Source organism: Neoarius graeffei, chromosome 22, assembly GCF_027579695.1.
Source record: "Neoarius graeffei isolate fNeoGra1 chromosome 22, fNeoGra1.pri, whole genome shotgun sequence".
Classification (NCBI taxonomy): domain Eukaryota; kingdom Metazoa; phylum Chordata; class Actinopteri; order Siluriformes; family Ariidae; genus Neoarius; species Neoarius graeffei.
In genome coordinates this window covers 47,722,501-47,746,226 of record NC_083590.1, presented here as the reverse complement: position 1 = coordinate 47,746,226, position 23,726 = coordinate 47,722,501, and the positions used below count along the sequence as shown (strand labels likewise).

General features: G+C 41.9%; 1 protein-coding gene across 1 annotated transcript in view; it reads right to left on the bottom strand.

The window, feature by feature from the left end:
- LOC132870906 (probable ATP-dependent RNA helicase ddx6) overlaps nt 1-23,726 on the bottom strand; it is a 108,550-nt gene that overhangs the window by 81,150 nt on the left and 3,674 nt on the right. The window lies entirely within an intron of this gene.

The window sequence follows — 23,726 nt, the reverse complement described above, 5'->3', positions numbered from 1 at the left end:
CGGGTCACTTTTAAAATTACGGTTAAAAAAATACCCCAAACCGGATGGAGACATTTCACTCGTTCGGTCCAATATTAAATTTAATACCTCCCTCTCGAAAATTCCACTCATTCCAAACAATTTAAGACATTTTAGGCCTTAAAAACCGAAAGTTGTATTTAAGTCTTTTTAAGGACCCGCGGGAACCCTGGATCTGTACTGGGGCTCAAGTAATGAAGTCGGGTACTTTGTCCACATCTGGTCACCTCTAAAAACAAATGTGTTTTTAATATCTTCCTCACTTGTGTGCATGGATCCCTCACATGACATGGTCCCTCCCTTCCAGAGCCAAGCTGGCGCCCATTGAGGATGAGAAGCGTGCAGTATTGCACATTCAACATTTCGACTGTTTTGAGTACGCTTGGTCTTCAGTGCGCTGTATTTTGCCGTACCGGTCAGCGTGACCACACTTACGCCCTCAAAATCGCAAGCGCAGCTATGAAAGTCAGCGAACTGAGACACGCTGCGACTCTTACCGATGGAGAAGCTCCAAGCGTATCGACAGACTCTGGGAATCGTATACGCCGTCTGAAGTAGGAAAACATTTCAGCATTAAACAGCACCAAGTTGGTAAAGCACTCGCATAACCACCAACCTGCACACTTTTTAAACCGACAAGCCATGTTCGCTGCTAGCGAGCTGCTACTCTACAGCAACGGCACAAGCCTCTTCCTGGGGGTGGGACACGCATCGTCGGGAAGATCTGACTGGGCAACACAATACAGCATTTTGATGATTCATCCTGCAACAGGGCTTGAAATTTATTTATTTTTTTCCCCACCAGCCAGCCGGACGAGTTCCCTTCCAAAGTAACTCGCCAAACAGAAAATCAACTCGCCAAAATTTGTTCATGTATGAATTTTACTTCTGTCAAAAATAACACGAGAGTAGTTCCCATTGTTCATGACTAATGTGCATTTATTTCAAGACCCGAGTATTTTGATACTGTTTTTTTTTTTTTTTGCACACTTTACAAACTGGCATTTGCTGTTCCACGTCCTCCTCGCGATATCCAAAAAAAAAAAAAAAGCACCAGATGACTGACCCCTTACTCGTTCTTTTAGGAACCAATTCGTCCGCTTCCATTTTTAATTTGTCGCTGAAATTGACAGAGCTTACACAGTCGCCTATGCAACACCAGCGATTGCACGAACTGAGTCAGCGCTGTAAACCGAAACTAGGAAATCTTCCCGCAAGTTCCTTTCAGCACTGAGATGTCACCCGGGATTGAGTGACGTTATTGTTGTTTTTTTTTTACCCTTAGGCAGTCTCTCGCGTTACTGCCTGAGGGACAGGGAGAAAACCACCGGAAAAGGTTTTAAACAAACGCAACAAAACATGAAACAAACGCACGTCGGCAGAGATGACCATAAAATACTTGATAGTTATGATATAATAATTATAAGTCTCTCACACACAATTTTCAGAGATATATCGAGTATATTCGATATATCGCACAGTAGAGGTCTCAAACACGGAAGAGTGGAAAGGAATTGGAAACGTACACGAGATTAGACCACATCCGCAAATGTAGGCATCTTAAAATGTTTTTATTAATGCCAAATAAAATCTCATCTCATTATCTCTAGCCGCTTTATCCTGTTCTACAGGGTCGCAGGCAAGCTGGAGCCTATCCCAGCTGACTACGGGCGAAAGGCGGGGTACACCCTGGACAAGTCGCCAGGTCATCGCAGGGCTGACACATAGACACAGACAACCATTCACACTCACATTCACACCTACGGTCAATTTAGAGTCACCAGTTAACCTAACCTGCATGTCTTTGGACTGTGGGGGAAACCGGAGCACCCGGAGGAAACCCACGCGGACACGGGGAGAACATGCAAACTCCGCACAGAAAGGCCCTCGCCGGCCACGGGGCTCGAACCCGGACCTTCTTGCTGTGAGGCGACAGCGCTAACCACTACACCACCGTGCCGCCCCGCCAAATAAAATATCCAGCACAAATTATATATGATAAATTAATAATTTATAAATTTTATTTTAAACACGTTTTTAGTTAGCGGGACTGCAGCTTATCACCTCTCCCACCCGCTCCTGCATTGTGCACTCCCCCTCCTGCCTGCAATGAGCTTTCAAAATTTGTCCCGCACGCCGCACTGCTTTGCGTCGGGTCCCGCGGGAGTGCAGGGCTCTATCGCACAGCCCTAGTCTGAATCTCCGCTTCATATATGGGTTGTTTTACAATCAGGGTACGCAAGCTAAAAATCACATTTAACAATTATCTTCAATATCAAAAGGCTTGACTAAATAAACTTGGTTGTTTATTGTAGCCCTGTGATAGCTCTATTTACCATGCAAGAAACAATTTGGTGATGACGTTATTTTTGGTGAATGTATGGCAATGTGTGTCATATTTAGCAAAATTACTCGTGTCATTTAGAAAAAGTGCTTTTTTGACCACAGGTAGCTCCAAAAGGGATGCACTTAAATCATTCTTTATACCACCAAACACATAGTTGGTTCCATATCATTGGAAACATAGTTAAGTTTTAATGTTGAATGCCAGTAAGTTTTCAGACTATTTTGATCAGATTAGTATGGAATTGTGTCAAAAAAAAGTCCTCTCCGAGACAGCTAATTTTTCAATATAAAATAACATATCTAAAATGATCATTTTCATCCTAAAATGTGGTCAAGATATTGGGACATAAATATTAGAGACGACTAACACAAAGCTTACAGCCTTATATTTAAAAGCACTATGGAAGTCGTGGATTCTGAATTGTCCAAAAAAAAAAAAAAAAGTCCTCTCCGAGAATCACTTCGTTTCTCCCAGCCCTTAATCTTGTTATAATACAAACTATTACACATGCCTATCTGTTCTTTAACTTGTCCTTCACTTAAAAACTGGTACAAGAACCAGTTTGAATTTTGGACCCCTGTGACACAAACTTTGTACCCTGACTGTAAAACAACCCGTATATTTTTTTTTTATTTTCAACTAGTCAGCCGGGCTGCCTAGTGACAGGAATTACCCGCCAAATAACAAATTAAGTCGCCTCAGGCGACCGGACCACCGCGAATTTCGAGCCCTGCTGTAAGCATTTTAAATCACTTTCCTGGGAGTCAAATATAAATTCTTCAAAGCCATGCTTTCTTCACCATAAACATACCAGAGGTCTCAAAAGTAGCCGGTCGGTGGCGGCAAATCCTGCGATTTTTCACGGAGTAACAAAAATATTTGTCTACATATCGGTACAAAACCAAGCAACGTGCGATGTGAAACCAAGTTTTATTGGACTCAACAATGGCCAGATAGGAATACATCCGTAGGAAACAGAGGCAGCTCTTGCGCTGCCGTGTGCTGTAACTAAGATGGAATCTGATTAGCTGATGAGGTGTTGACAAGGTTTCGTGTGCTGTGATTGAGTAGGGCTGGGTTTAAAAAAAAAAAAAAAAAAAAATCAATTTTTGGATCAATTTCATTTAAATTTCGCACTATCGATTCACAGGGCATGAGATCGAGTTTCCCCCCCCCCACAACACAATCTCACGCAGGGCTTTGAACCAGAATTTTTTTCCTATTGGTTCGTTCCGAACAGAAACTGAATTTTAACGTTTCTGGTTTTGGGTTCCACCATTAAATAGACGTTCCCGAACCGGTTAGAACAAAAAAAATTTCGTTCCCGGAATGGTTAATTACGTTCCCTGTCAGCTGTTTAACAAATGGCTATAAAATTATGCCTCGGTCTCATCCAGCTTAAGCCAAATGTAGGCTAATTCTATTACAACCTTCATTAAATAAGACAAGAAATAATTCAAAACTATTATTTCAAATGTTGGCGATTTGGATTCTCAGTATGTCTCCCATCTACACAAACAGAAAAAGTGCCAAAAATGAAAGATAATTCGTTTAGTGTGTTACCAAAGGCTAGTCAGGCCCTATGCATTGATAGGCTAACAGAGGTTAACGTCATTTAATGTTCGCGAGCCTCTCATTAACGTGGACAAATATATTGATATCGTGTTTGAAATTGACGTTTTCGAATAACGATAGACTGCAATATTTACCTCTTATTTAAGATGTGGAGACGTGATAGTAGTCCACCCTCCCGCTCTCTCCATTCAGTCAGCGAACGTCACACAGGAAGTGAACCCCAGCGGGTCATAGAAACTTGCGCAGGAGAAGAATGACTTTTTTTATTTGTAGGCTACGGAAACTTTGAGGAACGAAATAAAAACCGGTATTAACCGGTTACCATTATTTTTAATAAGCGTTTCTGTTCCGGAACAAACAATAATAAAAGTTTCTGGTTTCGTTTCTGTTCCATGGGAAATAGAAAAAGTTCCCGGTTTTCGTTTTCGTTCCTTGAACCGGTTCAAAGCCCTGATCTCGCATGTTGTGTGATTTTCCTCCCTCAGCCGTCTCGTGCGTGATGACGCAGCTGCGCAGTCGTACGTCGTGACGTTCAAGCACACACAAAATGGCTGAGGCCAGAGCCATGGCTGAGGCAGGGAAAACGCCGCTCGGCAAGCCGTCTCAAATGAAATCTGACGTGTGGAATCATTTCAAATTTAAAACGACAAAGGACGAAGAGCTTGATAAAACCGAGGTAGTTTGCAAGCTATGCCAAGCAGAGCTCAGTTATTGTAGGAATACTACAAACCTCAGACACCACCTGACAAGGTACCGCACTACGCCAACCTTAGCTTCCGACAGCAAGCCGCCCGGAGCAAACAAAAGAAACTGAAGGACCTGCTAGCATTACCGTCAGGGTCTCCACGGGCCATAAAGATAACAGAGGCCATCGCAACTTTTGTTTGCAGAGATTTACGCCCATACTCGGTAGTGGAAAATTAAGGATTCAGGCGGCTCACCACACTACATTATGGTGCAACGTTAGTCTGGTTAACACCAGACCATATCACAAGTGAAATATGGTCTGGAATCCACCTAGTGAATTTCTCGTAGGGGAGGTGTGGTTTACGATTGTCAACGGCCGTTTATTGGACATTGCGAATGTCCATCATTTGGCGTATACGTAGCCCATGGCCAATCATGGCAGTTGTACCTGGTGATGTAGTTAGAGCGACGAAGAGGCGAAGAAGAGAAGGAAAGAGAAAGAGAAGGCAAAACAAAAATAATTTTAAAAAAAATTCAGAACAGTGTCTAAAGCTTGATCGAAAGTTTGGTTCGTATCGCTCGCCGCCATGTTAAATGTGATCCGTAAACAGTCCCAAATAAACTACAAGCTTCTGTTTGTCGAGTAGTACGCGTCACCGTCTTTCCACCCCTCCCCACTCTCTGATTGGCTCCCTAACTCAGGCGAGCCTTTAGACCATAGTTTCCATGCCGTCTTTTCAGATCGGAACGATTGTGCAAAGCAGCATGGGATTTCCCAGGCTAGTGCAACGTAAACATCTGACTGAAACTGTGATACCCATGATGTATACATCTGTGAAAGACGCGATACGAATGAAAATGCAGTCAGCAAACAGAGTCGCTATCACGTGTGACACCTGGACATCGCGGTCAACGCAGTCCTAAGTGTGACAGTTTAAGTTTACAGTCTTTGTTTTGTTAAGACGTGTATTTTGCAATGTATTGTACGGGGATATTTTCATTATTAAGGAGCAGATTGAATTGATTCAGATTGAATCAAATCGAATCATGATCAATTTAAAACCCTAAGAATCAAAATCGAATCGGTCTAGGAAATTGACTGATACCCAGCCCTATTAACGACAGTTCATATTCAGTGTGCAAAAACGACAACATACAAATAGGACTGTTTCTAAGTTTGTGCGGCATGGAAATAACAATCCGACTTGATACAGACAACTGCAGCCGGTTTCACTAAGTTAGACTATGACTTTAACTTAGACAGCGGGTATTAGGGCTGCACGATATTAGAAAAATATGCGATATTCGATAACATGACTGAATATCTCGATATCGATATGTATCACAATAAATATATAATGTTTTTCTTACCTCTACTCGCCGTTCTGCCCTGTATCTAGCATTTAAAAAAAAAAAAAACACCCAATGCATCGCTTCCATTCCAACATTATTTTTTATTGGAAAAACATGGCTACACCTGCAATGGTGTCCATCAATCATTTTTAAATCTCTTAATTTTTGTGAGCGCAGCAGAAAATGTCTTAAGTTGAAGTAAACAAAAAACTGAAAACTACATTACATTAACATAAAGCATTCAAAATGGCAATTTCAGCGGCTCCCGGGAGATGAAGGTGAGCGACACAGATTCACCATAAACTCAAACGCAATCTGTTAATAACACATGCGGGTGAGAGAGCAGTGGTGTGTGTGTGTGTGTGTGTGTGTGTGTGTGAGAGAGAGAGAGAGAGAGAGGTAGCGTGTGTGAGCGAGCGAGCGGTAGTGTGTGTGTGTGTGTGTGTGTGTGAGAGAGAGAGAGAGAGGTAGTGTGTGTGTGTGAGTGAGCGAGCGGTAGTGTGTGTGTGTGTGTGAGTGAGAGCGCTAGTGTGCGCGCGCGTGTGTGAGAGTGAGAGGTAGTGTGTGTGAGTGTGAGAGAGAGATAGTGTGTGTGTGTGTGTGTGCGCGCGCGCGAGAGTGTGTGCGCGTGTGTGTGAGATAGTGTGTGTGTGTGTGTGTGTGTGTGTGAGAGTGAGAGATAGTGTGTGTGTGTGTGTGTGTGTGTGTGTGAGAGTGAGAGATAGTGTGTGTGTGTGTGTGTGTGTGTGTGTGTGAGAGTGAGAGATAGTGTGTGTGTGTGTGTGTGTGTGTGTGTGTGAGAGTGAGAGATAGTGTGTGTGTGTGTGTGTGTGTGTGTGTGTGTGTGTGTGTGTGTGTGTGTGTGTGTGTGTGTGTGTGAGAGAGAGAGAGCGCGCGCGCGCGGTTTTATGTTTTTATGCTTCTGTACAGCAGTGTTTGTCCCAGTGAGCCGCCCCACCACTGTTTTACAGGTACGTCTTGCAAAGTAGCTGAGTTTGCAGTGCGTCACCCCTCCTGAATCCAAATCAAGTTTGTCTCACCACACTTGCTCCCGCCTTCCGCCATCACCACGAGGCTTTTACTTGTTTTGCAATAGGGGGCGGAGTTATCCCGCGGCGCTTGTTGACATTCAAATGTGATTGGACGGCACAGAAAAATGTGCCTTTTATCGAAATTTAAGTAATTTTTGCGGTATGTGTATCGCAAACTATGATATCGCAATATCGATACTTTTTCGATATATTGTGCAGCCCTAGCGGGTATAGTCGGGCTTAGCATAGACGTCTAACAAATACTGTTGCACAAAGCAGTTAAGACTCCAACTATCTTAAGTCATACTATGCTGCAAAGGATTGTGGGTATTTTAAGACTTTTCAAAAAAAAAAAAAAAAATGGCAGACAGTGGTCGTTCAGTGCTGTTTAGCCACTCAGAAAATCTGGCTATATTAGAGGAATTTAATTCCTACAAAGACATTTTATTAGGCAAATTCAGCGAAGAATGTAGCAATAAGAAAAAACGAAGTGTGGGAAAAAATAACATAGTCTGTGAATAGCGTTAATCCATCTGCGAGAAGAGATGTTGCTGCCGTGCAGAAACGGAAACTAAAAGTAACCACCGAAATGGTCAACATTTATGGCGACAAGTCGCCCTTATTCTGGGGAGTGAAAGGAGAGCGGAGTAACCGGCTTCGCCAGACCCAGCAGCAACTCCCCTAGCAACGTTGAAGCTGAGGCTCCTTCACCCTCGGAGTTGTCATCACCCAGTACCTACACGAAGAGCCTACCGATCAGGAGGAAATTACAGGTAGTGTCTTGTTTAAGTTATAAACATTGTCAAGTGGGGTTTTATTGTCATTTCAGCATAAACAGTAGGGGAGATTATGTTCCCACAGCACTGAGCTAAGCTACAGTTACCTTGCGATGGCGAAATAGCTATTCCACTCGGTTGATGCCAAGGTCTGTTACTAAATGATGGAACATAGGTTTGACCCATAGACTATATAGTCGTTGGTTTGACCAACATAGATTTAAATTCAGCTACAGTAGGTAGTACACGTAAAGAAAGACGTTTGGAACAAGCTGACCTAAATACTATGTTGTGGTGTGACTACAGTTTCTAATAATGAAAACCTTGGTCTGATTTTTTTTTTTTTAAAGGACCCATGGCATGGTGGTTTGTTGATGCTTTAAACGGGCTCGTGGAGGTTTCCGGATGTTACATCCGCAGCCTTTCTCGAAATGAACCCTCGGCACGTAGATATAGCCTCCTGGGAGAAAGCCCCATTTCAGCGCTTTTCCCAGTGCGTCGTTTTGCTAATGAGAAGCAGGAGGCTGGGAAGGGTAAAGGGTAGGGGCGGGTCTTATCATTAATATTCATGACATGTAAACGTGTTACCTCTGATTGGCTAACAGCACTGTGACGCTCCCTCCAGTGGGTCAGAACAAGCGGATGTGGGTGTCTTACTATGGCGAGAGAGAAGGAACAAGCCGCAAAGGGAAAAATACTGCGCGCTGATGTCATTAAGGTGCGACGCGAGGAAATAAAATAAATTCAACAAATGTTTGGGTTTTTACTGAACAAACAAACAAATAAAATGAACGAGTGACTTAAAAAAAAAAGAATGTGGGTGTCTTTGTAAAAACTGTTTTGATTGGCTATTATAACAGAGCATGCTGCATGCTTTTTGGTTTTGTAGCGCAGAGTACCTGGCTAACTGCAGGAAGCGGTTAGCTGCACAGCTAATGTAGCCATTGCAAGGCTAACGTGGCACCGATTTTAAAACACGGCAAAACGACTTAACAGTTCTACACTTACTTGTTCGGTGTTTGTGGCTGATGTGGCAGGGATGCTTGGTACGGACCCAGGCTTCAGTGACAGTTGATGTGCAAAACCTGCCCTGTACTGTCCCAAGTTGTGGAAACATTCCTCAGGAAAATGCTTCCGACAAACATGCACCGTCTTAGGTAGACTCGACGGCGTATTATTGGAGTAAATAAAATTAAGCCACTGCGTCTTCAGGGGCTCTCCCGTCGGCAGTGAAAACAGACTCCTTTCTATGTTGTCACATCCATGTACAGCGCAACTTCCATGTTTGGTGGCAACTTTTGAGCTGGGCGGGCAATCCATACAGTGGGTGGGAATCCAGAGGGGGGGCGTGGGGATCATCTCCCTTGCTGACGTAGGCAAGGGAAGAGTTTATCAACGCGCCGTTTTGACGCGCCATTCTCAAATGTTGGGCATAGTTTGGTTTACACATTATGAAATTTCTAGCCACTGGGGCGACTTAAGAAGGTCAGAGGAACTCATTTTAACGTTAAAAAAACCTCAGAAAGTGAAAATTTCATGCCATGGGACCTTTAAGTTTCCTTGATCCCTGAACCGGTTGTGGAGGACTCCCAGACATCTGCCACCACCACCATGGCCATGGTGCTTGACAAGCAATACAACAACCTTCATCTGGAGGAGAAAAAACTCCTTCTGGAGATTGTGGTCTTGCAGCTCCAAAAGGAAAGACTGCAACTTAAATTGAAGAGACTCGCGCAGATGGAGGAGTGATGTAGTAGTGCGTGTGTGTATGAGAGAGATAGATAAGTGATGAGTGGTGATGTAATTATATGTATAAATGAATTGATATATATTATTTATAAGTAATAAAATGAATAAGCTGGCATTACACTGTTTGTTCTTTATTGAATACTTCATAGTTAGATTATATTAATAGCCTAAATTTGTGCATTACATACTTTCAATGTACTTCACTGCCTTAACATTTCAAGCTTTCTTAGACCCATATTAGACTGGGGGGGGGGGGGGGGGGGGGGGGGAGTGTGTCTTACTTTTTAAGCCTAAAATTAGACTTAAAAAAAAAAAAATTAGTCTTAACTTTCGTGAAACTGTCTTACTTGCATTAGACTGGTCTATAAAGAAACTTAAGAGCAATCTTAACCCATAGACCAGTCTAAACTACTTTAGTGAAACCGGCTGCTGGTGTTCATTAAGGTCACAAAGACATTATTAAATCATATCGTGCTAATGCTGGCGAATATTGCACCGAGTCTTGCTTGTGAAGCGCCTGCAAACTTTAGCGGCCGGCTAACCCTGAATTTGAAGCGCTTCAGTTAAGCCCTGCAGAGCCCTGACCGAGTTCGGGTAGCGTGACACATATAAACAACAACCACCCGATAGTGATGTGGACATTTGTTCATGGCCCAGACACCTTTAAATCAAATAAAACATTCACATAATAAGCAAAACAGCCTCCGCATTCTGAATCAGAAATTTTTGGTGACTCCGCCTCTCTTTTGAAAACGTCACATACCGAGTACATGCATCCGCTGAACTGATTGTTTTCGAGGGGGTTCATTTGAAAGCGGTGGCTAAAAACTTCTCTGTACAGGCTTTCGTCTAAACGGGGGAACAGGGGCGCTGCGCCCTCTTACTCTTGGCGTGCGCCCCCTTACCGACTCCGTGACAATGTGTCTGATCATCAAATACGTTATAATTGCTCCAAAAATATTCCAATCGTAGATACACCGCCAGACGGTGCAAAAACAATCCGGATTGGCGTTTTCCAGACTGAGGCGCCATGTTGTTTAGTTGTTTACTTGTCGCGGCTGCTCTCGCGAGATTTGACATGGGTTACATACAAGGTCAGCTGACTTGTAGAGCGAGATTTCTCGAGACTGAATGACCTTTCACCCACCGGCGCGGGAGCTTTTGACAGAAGTAGTTCGCGAGTTGTTTTTGTTGACACTTGGGCATTTAAAGATGTCATCCCGCGGCACGAAGCGGAAGAAAGCCAATGACTGTCTGGGGCAGAAGATGATTAGGCCAAAAAAAAAAAAAAAAAAAAAAGTGTGTTTCCGGTAACATGAAATACTAAAATAAGGTCAGTAGGTAGGAAAGTTTTTTTTTTTTCTTAATTTTTTTTTTATTTTGTTCGAAAAAATTAACACAAGTAAACATCTTACAAAATAGTATTTTGGCACAGAATCCTTTATACCACACATCATAAAATAAGTGTTTTAAATCTTTAAACAAATAAAAAAAAAAAAATCGCGAGAGCTCAAGTTATGATCTACGGAAGCGATATTTCATGATATTTTCATGTAATAACGTGAAAATAACGTCCTAGGCTAGGCTACTTCCATTAAAAGCAGACGGCCTAGCCTAGCCTACTGTAGAACTTGGGTCGAGCAAAAACATGGCTGAATCCTGAATGACTCCTATTTGTATAAATAGGGGACTACATAGGCGGCAAAATGTAGTGTTTTTCCCTGCCATGGAAGTGCACTTGTATACTGAAAAGGAAGCAATTTGCATTACAGCCTTGAATGAGGATTCAAAATGGCGGCTCGGCTCAGTTTATGCAGGAGGGCTGATAGAAGTGGCGAAATATTTTACTTTTTATCATTTCTTTCATAACTTGAATGCGTTGAAACAAAAAATTATGACAAACCAACGCCGCTTACACTAAAATATCGAAGGAAATTTGTAATAACTTTACGGTCGGCAATTTCGATGCGGAAATTCTCGATCGGTCGGGTTACCGGAAACACTATTTTTTTTAATTTGGCCTTACTACTTTCTTTTTCAATGTTGACAGACAATTTGTTACAATTTCCCTCTCAGATAGCCTCAGAATGTCCCATTGGAGCATTTTTCAAAGGCTTTGCACAGCAGGGGGGGGGACAACCGGCACCCCCCCCCGCCATGGTGAGTGCCCTCATACTAAATTTTTCTAGAAAAAACCCTGTTGTAGAACCCTGTCACTCAACCCTCTCTGGGCTCAAGAAGACAACAAAAGGGCAATAATATAACAACCACCAATCAGAATTCAGATACATTCTGTTGCCGAGTAAAATTGTAACCTTTCAACGTGTCAAAAAAAGTTCTCGAGCCCTCGTCCTGTTTTACCGTTAGACCAATCACATATCAGCTTAAACTAGCATTCTAAAACCAGTTACAGATCCCACAGAAGAGAGCGACTCCCCCTGCAGCCTCATGGAACAGTGTTTAAGGCTCCGGATGAGTTTTATTTCCGTTTATGAGGGAAAGGAACATACACCCTCCCGACAGTCAGTGCGGTATTCGCTTGTAAAACACATTTGCAAACTGGTAGAATGAGTTAATCATCACATGCAAGATTTGCAATTAATCAAATGAATTGCATATTATTATTCATGAATTACTACAGTTCTGAACTTCAAAATGTTAAAAGTCTGGCCTTTGGAGAGATGATGGAGACTCTTTTGGTGGAACACAACGGAGCAAAATATTGTGACGCTCTAATGTTGGCCTGAAGTTGGCACCGGGTTTTTGTCCTCACCAATGTTAATACCAAACCTACGCCCTCGCCTACACGTTATCGCGTTCATCCAAATGACAGCTGGCAACACAGTTATTTTGCACCTTGTTTATCTGGGTACTAACCTTTGAGAAACTGGATTGGCAGAATGCTGCCTGTGAAGAAAAGAATGTCTTTATTACCCTGTGCCAAGTTAATATTTACTTACAGTGGTGCTTGAAAGTTTGTGAACCCTTTAGAATTGTCTATATTTCTGCATAAATATGACCTAAATCATCATCAGATTTTCACACAAGTCCTAAAAGTAGATGAAGAGAACCCAGTTAAACAAATGAGACAAAAATATTATACTTGGTCATTTATTTATTGAGGAAAATGATCCAATATTACATATCTGAGTGGCAAAAGTATGTGAACCTCTAGGATTAGCAGTTAATTTGAAGGTGAAATTAGAGTCAGGTGTTTTCAATCAATGGGATGACAATCAGGTGTGAGTGGGCACCCTGTTTTATTTAAAGAACAGGGATCTATCAAAGTCTGATCTTCACAACACGTTTGTGGAAGTGTATCATGGCACGAGCAAAGGAGATTTCTGAGGACCTCAGAAAAAGCGTTGTTGATGTTCATCAGGCTGGAAAACCTTACAAAACCATCTCTAAAGAGTTTGGACTTCACCAATCCACAGTCAGACAGATTGTGTACAAACGGAGGAAATTCAAGACCATTGTTACCCTCCCCAGGAGTGGTCGACCAAAAAAGATCACTCCAAGAGCAAGGCGTGTAATAGTCGGCGAGGTCACAAAGGACCCCAGGGTAACTTCTAAGCAACTGAAGGCCTCTCTCACATTGGCTAATGTTAATGTTCATGAGTCCACTGTCAGGAGAACACTGAGCAACAATAGTGTGCATGGCAGGGTTGCAAGGAGAAAGCCACTGCTCTCCAAAAAGAACATTGCTACTCATCTGCAGTTTCCTAAAGATCACTTGAACAAGCCAGAAGGCTATTGGAAAAATGTTTTGTGGATGGATGAGAGCAAAATAGAACTTTTTGGTTTAAATGAGAAGCGTTATGTTTGGAGAAAGGAAAACACTGCATTCCAGCATAAGAACCTTATCCCATCTGTGAAACATGGTGGTGGTAGTATCATGGTTTGGGCCTGTTTTGCTGCATCTGGGCCAGGACGGCTTGCCATCATTGATGGAACAATGAATTCTGAATTATACCAGTGAATTCTAAAGGAAAATGTCAGGACATCTGTCCATGAACTGAATCTCAAGAGAAGGTGAGTCATGCAGCAAGACAACGACGCTAAGCACACAAGTCGTTCTACCAAAGAATGGTTAAAGAAGAATAAAGTTAATGTTTTGGAGTGGCCAAGTCAAAGTCCTGACCTTAATCCAGTCGAAATGTTGTGGAAAGACCTGAAGCGAGCAGTTCATGTGAGGAAACCCACCAACATCCCAGAGTTGAAGCTGTTCTGTATGGAGGAACGGGCTAAAATTCGTCCAAGCCGGTGTGCAGGACTGATCAACAGTTACCGCAAACGTTTAGTTGCAGTTATTGCTGCACAAGGGGGTCACACCAGATACTGAAAGCAAAGGTTCACATACTTTTGCCACTCACAGATATGTAATATTGGATCATTTTTCTCAATAAATAAATGACCAAGTATAATATTTTTGTTTCATTTGTTTAACTGGGCTCTCTTTATCTACTTTTAGGACTTGTGAAAATCTGATGGTGTTTTAGGTCATATTTATGCAGAAATATAGAAAATTCTAAAGGGTTCACAAACTTTCAAGCACCACTGTAAGTGCAATTTTTAAGAGCCATAGATTGTATTTTATTTATTGTTTTTGTTGAGTGGTTTTGTTTGTTTTATTTCTTTAGGTTATTTATTTATGTTCCACTGTTGAATTGAATAAGTTGACTTAATTAAAAAGTTTAGTGTTCTTTGAAAAGGGTGTATTTGCATGATCATTATTTTACTAGTGGCATAAAATTGTCCTGAAAAGACGTCAACAATATCGTTTATCGCAATAATTTCTGAGACAATATACTGTCCAACAAAATTCGTCATCGTGACAGGCCTAGGATTGACCAACATCATACAATTGGAAAGTCCAAGGAGCTCAGTGCAGATCTCAGAAAAAGAGGATCGCAGATATACATTCCGGAGTTGTGTCTCTTGGAGCCATTTCTAAACAACTGCAGATCCCAAGATCAGTTCAAAACAATTTTATGCAAGTTATTGTGAGGTGTAGTCACTTTGCTTCAAGAAAACCCTAACTGTCACCCTCAGCTGAAAGGAAATTGGTTTGGATGGTCAGGAACAACCTGGGAACCACCATGGCACAGCCCTGCCATGAAGTGCAAGCTGATGGATCACTGTCTACAGTACAGATCACCATGGACTAAGAGGCTGCCATCCAAGAAATAACCCCCTGCTCCAAAATTGACACCTTCAAGCTTAACTAAAGTTTGAAGCTGACCACAGGGACAAAGAAAAAGCCTTCTGGAAGATAACTATGGTCAGATGAGACAAAGATTGAGTTGTTTGGCCACAATGACCACCATGTACAAAGAGACACTACCAGCTGGTGGTGGTGGTAGGATCATCATGCTCTGGGGCTATTTTCTACTACTACTCAGGTCAATGTCTAAGGACAACGAGAATAAGGCCAAAAAAAAAAAAAAAAAAATAGCGTGTTTCAGGTAACATGAAATACTAAAATAAGGCCGGTAGGTAGGGAAAAGGTTTTTTTTTCTCTTAATTTTTCTTTTATTTTGTACGAAAAAATTAAGTAAACATCTTACAAAATAGTATTTTGGCACAGAATCCTTTATACCACACATCATAATAAAATAAGTGTTTTAAATCTTTAAACGAATAAAAAAAAAAAAATCGCGAGAGTTCGAGTTATGATCTACAGAAGCGTATTGCTGCCACACTCAAAATAAAAAATTGGCTTAGAATCAAGTAATTACGTGAAAAGATATTGTTAAAGTTATCACGTTTTTACAATATATTTATCATGTAATAACATATCACGTAATTTCATGATACGAACTTATCACGTTATTTCATGATATTTTCATGTAATAACGTGAAAACACTATCAAGAAATAACGTGAAAATAACGTCCTAGGCTACTTCCATTAAAAGCAGACGGCCTAGCCTACTGTAGAACTTGGGTCGAGCAAAAACATAGCTGAATCCTGAATGACTCCCATTTGTATAAATAGGGGACTACATAGGCGGCAAAATGTAGTGTTTTTCCCTGCCATGGAAGTGCACTTGTATACTGAAGAGGAAGCAATTTGCATTACAGCCTTGAATGAGGATTCAAAATGGCGGCTCGGCTCAGTTTTGCCTTCCTCCTTCAGTATACAAGTGCGCTTCCATGTTTATGCAGGAGGGCTGATAGAAGTGGCAAAACATTTTACTTTTTATCGTTTCTTTCACAACTTGAATGCGTTGAAACAAAAAATTATGACAAACTAACGCCGCTTACACTAAAATATCGAGGGAAATTTGTAATAAATCTTTACGGTCAGCAATTTCGACGCGGAAATTCTCGATCGGTCGGGTTACCGGAAACACTTTTTTTTTTTTTTTGGCCCAAATGCCAAACATTCCTATCTAACATGCTAGACTCCATCTTGTCGATGTGTTGCAGGCCTGTGTCTCTGAGCGTGTCGACGAATGTTGACTGTGGTCTTCCACGTGACCAGCAAGATTGAGTCTACGGATTTGAATAGTATCAGAGACAGGGCTCGAAATTAACTTTTTTTCTTTGTGTCCCCCAGTGGTCCCGAATTCTGTGTTGTATTGTCCCGAATGGAAGCAATAGTGTCCCCATTTTTTTCCTCTCTGAAATAACCAGTGGTTAATATTATCATATGAAGTTACTATTATATTTGTAACTATGTGATTTTGAACCCTTTATATCATTTTTACAATAAGTCACAAGCAATGCCGGGGTGGCCCTATATTTAGCCGGGACCATCCCCGGCCCAAACCATCAATGGTGGCCTGCTTGGAGCATGGGGAAAATAATTTTCACTAATTTTGGTCACTGATCTTATTCTTGCATTAATCATCAATTCAACTGCACTCTGCATTTTCACATGGCAGCCCAGACGCCGACAGCATCGCAGCAGATTAAATAGGCGCTACCAAATAAGGAAATTCTCCCCTCCCCTCTATTGCAGTTGGTTTGGTCCAAGACTCCTCCTCTGTATTTTTTTTTTTTTTTTTAAGATATTTTTTTGGGCTTTTTGCACCTTTATTGGATAGGACAGTGTAGAGACAGGAAATGAGCGGGAGAGAGACGGGAAGGGATCGGGAAATGACCTCGGGCCGGAATCGAACCCGGGTCGCCCGCATTCATGGCATGGCGCCTTAACCACCTGAGCCACGACGCCCCCGACTCCTCCTCTGTATTGCGGGGAACTTAAACAACATTGGCGTGAAACAGCACGCGTCAGTGATGGAGGGCAGAAAGAGGCCAGGTGGAACCGAAAGGGCGGAGCTTAAAAAAAGGAAGGAGGTGGCAGCAAAATGTGCCAAATTGACAGATATGTTCTCAAGACCAGCTGGTAGGTTACGAAAGATATGGAGTATGATAACCCTGTTTGTCGATTTTATCAGTCTATGCTAGGCCTATAATGTGTCGATAGTTTGCGATGTCAATTCAGCTTTTTGATGTCATGTGAAATCTCGCAATTTACACGGTATAGATGTGGTGTATGTCTTAATTCTAAGACGAACCGGACATTGCTTTACATCTCAGTTATTAACAATTTTAGATGAACAGGTCCCAAATGTGCTGTTGCGCGTTATTTCCTCATCCAGCCTATTTCATCTCGCTGTCACACCGTGCATTTCCACAGGCGTGCGCACATTGTGGTTATGAACACATAGGCCTAGAAGTCATATTTGATGTTAAATAATTGTTGTTAAATATATAACTTAGAAGAGGTGTATGCGTATGCTAATATTCTAAGCAGAATCGAACACTTGCTTTAGTCTACATTTCATTTAACCATTTTTGAGTTGCCTAATGCGCCCTCACGCTTTATCTGCCGGTTGCTGAGTACCCAGCATTGTTGATTTGCCATTATTTTCGAGGCGTATGCGGCATGTAATGCACAAGCATTGGTTCAAATGCACGCGAGATGGGTGCTTTCGTTATTTTAAGATTATATGACTAAAAATGTGTTGTGTAATTAGTCTTAAATAACGTGAAACAATCATCCATACTCGCTGCTTTGCTATTTGGAGTGGCAGTCAGCTGGATTTCGCCCCCGACGTAAAAGTTCATTCCCACACCCGGGCCGAAGATGCCGATTTCTGAAGATGCATGTCCTTTGGATGTGTTTTCAAATATTTTCACTAAGGAACTTTGGGACATGTTGGTGACACAGATAAATGTATATGCGGATTAGACACGCGGCCACACACCATCCAATTTTAAGTGGAGCCCCGTCTCATACTAGATGAAATCGTTCGTCGGTCTCTGCATTACGTTTGTGGTCATTAAACTACCGCGTAATGGAAGTTTTATTAACCCTAAAGTAATGCAGAGAACGACGAACAACATACATTGTCACTACCTGAATTTAAACCAAATAAAAAGCATTGTGAAAGAACAGTTATTTGTTTTATCTTTTTTAATGTACTCAAATGTACTCCCGGACTGAAAACAGGGCCCACTCCAGCCCTGGTCACAAGACACAAGCGACACATGTCCTATACATCATCTACTTCAAAATGACAGTTATTGCATTTTCAGTTTATTAAACTTTGGCGATCTCACTGTATGAATAGATACCCGTTTATTTAAAGGGGCCAACTAGCTCATTCAGAAAATGTTTCAACTCACTACATCTGCAGTACACTTTAGTTGAAAATAAGATCCCTTTTACTGTATGTTCATTTCATCTACTTATACCTTGAACATCTGTTGGCACTTATAAGGCCAACTTATAATTTTCACCATTACCGTTATCCATTTTTATGAACTTTCCGTTATCCATTACCGTTATCCATTTTATGAACTTTCCGTTATCCATTTTATGAACTTTCCGTTATCCATTTTATGAACTTTCCGTTATCCATTTTATGAACTTTCCGTTATCCATTTTATGAACTTTCGCTGCCGGGTGCAAATGTTAGCGACATCAGCATAGTGGCAGGTCTGAGCCTAGCTGTGCTGCTGATTGACTAAACTTTCTGAACTAGAAAGACACCAAGAAAACTCACTTATTCTGTTGAACGGTATCTTCCGTCAGTATCATCCACATCATTCCTGTTGTATTTTATAACGTGTCTAACAGTGTTCATTAAGTTCATTCAGTTGCTAGCGTTGCCTGCAGACCAGGCGATGACACTTTGGATCCTGAAGGTCCCGGAGACGTTATGTCTGGGCTTTCAGTTTCTTCCCCGCGGTCGGTCCGCTTCAACCACTTCAGCATTTTTGTTCTGGCAAGAGTCGGCGCAGCGTGTGCGGTAGCAATTCCATTCCAAGTCCATATAACGCGGACTCCGGCCGAAGATTCTAGAACAGAATGCGCTGCTCTGTAGCCTACGGATGCAGGTGCATCGAAAGTGTAGCTACTATGTATGTTTCGCTGTTAACGTTTTAAAATTAAAATTGACAAATTAGGTGAATGTCTACGTATGTGTTACGACTTTGTAAATAATATTAATGTAGAACTTTTTTTCTAGATCTATTTTTTTCCATTGTCCCGGGATTGTCCCAGATATGATAATTTTGTGTCCCGATGACATTTTTTATGGTCCCCGGGACATCGGGACACCGTTAGTTTCGAGCGCTGATCAGAGACTTTTGGTAGTTTACCGTATAGCGTCTTGTTGTCAACTCTGTCCCTCTAGCTAAAATTTAGAACCTTCCTCAACATGCAGGTATAGGTGCCATCTAGAGACATCTCTTCCTGCTTGGTCAGCAACCAAGTGGAGCTTCCATACAGAAGGATCGTTTCAACAGTTGCTTGGAACAACTACCTTGATCTTGTTTGGTATATCACTAGTCCAGATTTTGTTGAGCTTGTGTAGGAGATTTCCAGGCAAGGGCTTTGTGAGTATAGAGCTCCCTCTCCCTCTTTGTTGCACCAACAGCCAAGGCTTGATTTATTTGCGACCCATCCATAGTGTGCAATGGTTGAACATCCACATTGAAGTACACTGCTTTTGTCTTGCCTGAATTGATTCTCAAGCTGACTTTAAAAGGGCATATTCTGGACCAATTTTGTGTTTTTTTTATATGAAAGTATGTCCCTTTACACACTCATCCAGAAGGGTAATTTTGCACAAGGCCATCTGTCTACAGCAGAAAAAAATAAAATAACAAAACAAGTCTGGAAAAATCCCAAGGGAGTCTGGAGCCAGATTCGTGACGTCACCTGCGGAAGCGCCAGCAGGCTGCGAGAGCTTTGCACGGTTTCAGTGCACAGCCTGTGTAGACCAAGCGCTCCCATTTCTCTCTCATTGTCCAGTCTTTTGGGAAACGATGAGTACTAATCCCATCATGATTGGTGTTGCTACACCCTCCTACGATACATCTGTTAACCATTTTAATAATTACGCGATAACGTTGAAGAAATTTGCAGAAAACCAGCAGGTCATTTTCTCATAAACAAACCAGCGCTGGTGTAGGATTCAGAGGGAGGCGTCCCGCACGCGACGTCACGAAAATCAATGTTTGCTGGGAAATCCAAACGCCAAGTTTTTTCAGAGGCGGACCAATTCGCCTCAAATGGCTCGATTTCAACTGAATTTTTCTGGTATTGCGCAAGGTAAAAAAAAAAATTGCACAGAGTGCAGAATGTTACAGATATTTGACCAAAGTTTAATATAAAATAGGAGAAATCACATTGACCTTGCTCCTGAATTTACCCGTGATGTGCACTTTAAGGCACCGATTCAACAGCACGAAGTAGTTGGCGAGCTTGGGGCTGTTTTGCTGCCAGTGGAACTGATTCATTGCACAAAGTGGATGGAATAATGACGAAGGAGGACGACTTCAGAATTCAGCATAAACCATCAGAAACTTGAACATGACTTGGGAGTTACAACAGGACAACAAACCCAAACACGCACCAGAGCTGGTTGTGGAGGATAAAGCAGGCGAATATTAAGTTTAAAACAAGTCCTGACTTCAAGCCTATTGAAAACATATGGAGCGTGCTTACAAGTCGAGTCCACACCAAGAAGGAGGGAAAAAAAAAAAAACACACATTATTTAATTGAACTCTACCAATTCTACCATGAAGAGCTGTGAAATATCCAACCAGAATTCTGCCAGAAGCTTATTCATGGTAAACAAAAAATGTTTGGTCAAGGTGAATCTTGCAAAGAGATATTTTACCCAAATATTAGGTGTGCTGTATGTACATTTTTGACCCTGTGTTGATTTCAGAAAACCCAAAGAAAATTAAAACTTGTGCACCAAATTCTAGTGTGTGGTTTTTTTTAATTAAAGATGTATGCTGTACAATCATTCTGCCACAGGAAAAGAACAGCTCAAAGAAATGACTGAAAGCGGGGCGGCACGGTGGTGTAGTGGTTAGCGCTGTCGCCTCACAGCAAGAAGGTCCGGGTTCGAGCCCCGTGGCCGGCGAGGGCCTTTCTGTGCGGAGTTTGCATGTTCTCCCCGTGTCCACGTGGGTTTCCTCCGGGTGCTCCGGTTTCCCCCACAGTCCAAAGACATGCAGGTTAGGTTAACTGGTGACTAAATTAAGCGTAGGTGTGAATGTGAGTGTGAATGGTTGTCTGTGTCTATGTGTCAGCCCTGTGATGACCTGGCGACTTGTCCAGGGTGTACCCCGCCTTTCACCCGTAGTCAGCTGGGATAGGCTCCAGCTTGCCTGCGACCCTGTAGAACAGGATAAAGCGGCTACAGATAATGAGAGGAGACTGAAAGCCCAAATATTGCCATGACATTCATATCCGAGATGACATTCAGGTCACTGTATGTAAACTTTTGACCACAACTCCATGTGTGTGTGTGTGTGTGTGTTATATTGGACCTAATTTGAATTGATCTGAAGTGAACAGACTTGTGCAAAAGGCAGCAGAGCGGTTCGTTTAAAAAAAAAAAAGGCGGCTAAAGGGGAAGATCGAACATGTAAAACACCTGAATCGAGTTCAGTACCTGATCTGACTACAGACGCTGTTATAGAACCTTTAGGATTGGATCAATACTCCGATTGCTCAGAAATTGAAGAATGAATCAAAAAGAAATTTGACTGTACAAAACTTAGATATATTTTTCGATGTTTACAAAATCAAGTTACTGTAACTTGATTTTGTAAACATGAAAAATATATAAACTTTTGTATTGTCAAATTTTTTTTTTATTCATTCCTATATGGCAGTTCTGTGAAAATTTTAGTATTGATTCCCATCACTTCAGACTCTATTTTGCTGTTTACAGTAAATTGGAAATTCCTCCCCAAACGCCTTGAAACCGTCTCAGATAAACCCAGCTTCCCATTTTTCTCGCCTGGGGCTCACGGCTTCAGCCTTTTTACTCGTACCCTTTAATTCCCCTAAACTTCGAGGCCACTGATAGACGATCCAGAACATTAAAGTACAGGCATAAAAAGCTCCAACTGTGAAATATAAATGTATTAAAAGTAGGGCTGTCGAAGTTAATGCGATCAGATGTTAAAGGGCACATCTTGGGTATATTTAGGAGTAAGATCAATGTAATACCTTGCGCAATACCAGAAAAATTCAGCTGAAATCAAGCCATTTGAGGCGAATTGGTCCGCCTCTGAAAAAATTTGGCATTTGGATTTTTTTTTAAACCCTCAAAATTATTTAAAAGGGGGGGGGGGGGGGGGGGGGGGGGGGGAATAAAATACGCACAAAAAGTTTTGCTGTGTCCAGCCTTATCCATCCTGACCTGGCCACATACATTCGCATAAAGCAACAAGATCAACTATTGCAATTCTAAGGAAAATAAGATCGTTTTTGCCGTTAGCACAACGTAAACAATACTATAATGCTTTAATTCAACCAATCATTAATTATATGGTAGTGCAGTATGGTCTGAGTGCGATAAAGAATGTTTAAATCGAATTCTTAAATTACAGAAGCGCGCTGCCAGAGTTATTCTTTTCGCAGAACCGCAAGCATCATCTGTGGAACTGTTTAATAGACTTGGATGGATTCCAGTACACGAACAGTTTAAGATAAACAAATGCGCTCTCGTTCATAAGCGGATTTATGGTAACGTTCCTACCTTTTTAAGTGAGCAACTCGTTCTAAATAGCTATGTCAATAAAAGACGCACGCGCTATGCTGATCTTAATCTTCGCTGCCAGAAGGGAGACAGAAGGCGGGCGCACTTTTTCGGTTTCTGCTACCCGCCTTTGGAATACTCTCCCTCTCTCTACAAGGCGAATCGAACAGCTTATGCCCTTTAAGGAATCTCTCAGAGCGGGCGTTTTCTGAGCAGCGCCTTTTATATCTCATCTCATTATCTCTAGCCGCTTTATCCTGTTCGACAGAGTCGCAGGCAAGCTGGAGCCTATCCCAGCTGACTACGGGCGAAAGGCGGGGTACACCCTGGACAAGTCGCCAGGTCATCACAGGGCTGACACATAGACACAGACAACCATTCACACTCACATTCACACCTACGGTCAATTTAGAGTCACCGGTTAACCTAACCTGCATGTCTTTGGACTGTGGGGGAAACCCACGCGGACACGGGGAGAACATGCAAACTTCGCACAGAAAGGCCCTCGCCGGCCCCGGGGCTCCAACTCGGACCTTCTTGCTGTGAGGCTATATGATTATCGTATTGTTTTTATTGTAATTTAGTGTAAATAGTTTTTATAGTTTATATTGTATACATTTATTTTAGGGAGGGCCACAAGTTCATTAGCATCGCTATTTAGTGCTACCTTCATTAAAAAGACAAAAAAAAAACAAAACCTGTGAGCTACCACTCACTTCCGTATCCCCCCCGCTCTCACTTATATCAGAATGCAAGCAATCGAAGGAACAGGACACTTATTATTATGAATGTTGACTTCAACAAATAATGAACCCTGAAACAAGTAAGTAAAGAGCAGTGTCTCTCCCCAGGGATTTCAAACAGCATCCTGCTAAACTGTCATTTTGAAATCGCATTTTGCTTCTTGAAATAGCGTCAAAATCCACCCTATACGTTTCGTAAAACCATTCAGTCGGTAAACAGGAAGTCGATGTGGTACAGACCTGAAAACAGTATACACGGTATAGAACACCAAGCTGAACCTCGGTACCAAGTGATTATGATTTGTGGCTGCTGAGTAAAAGGGTGCTTCCAAAAAAAAAAAAACCGGAGCGGGGGTATAATAAAAATATTTGTCCACTCCCACTCCCCAAAAACTTCAAAAGTATCCCTTTAAACCATGG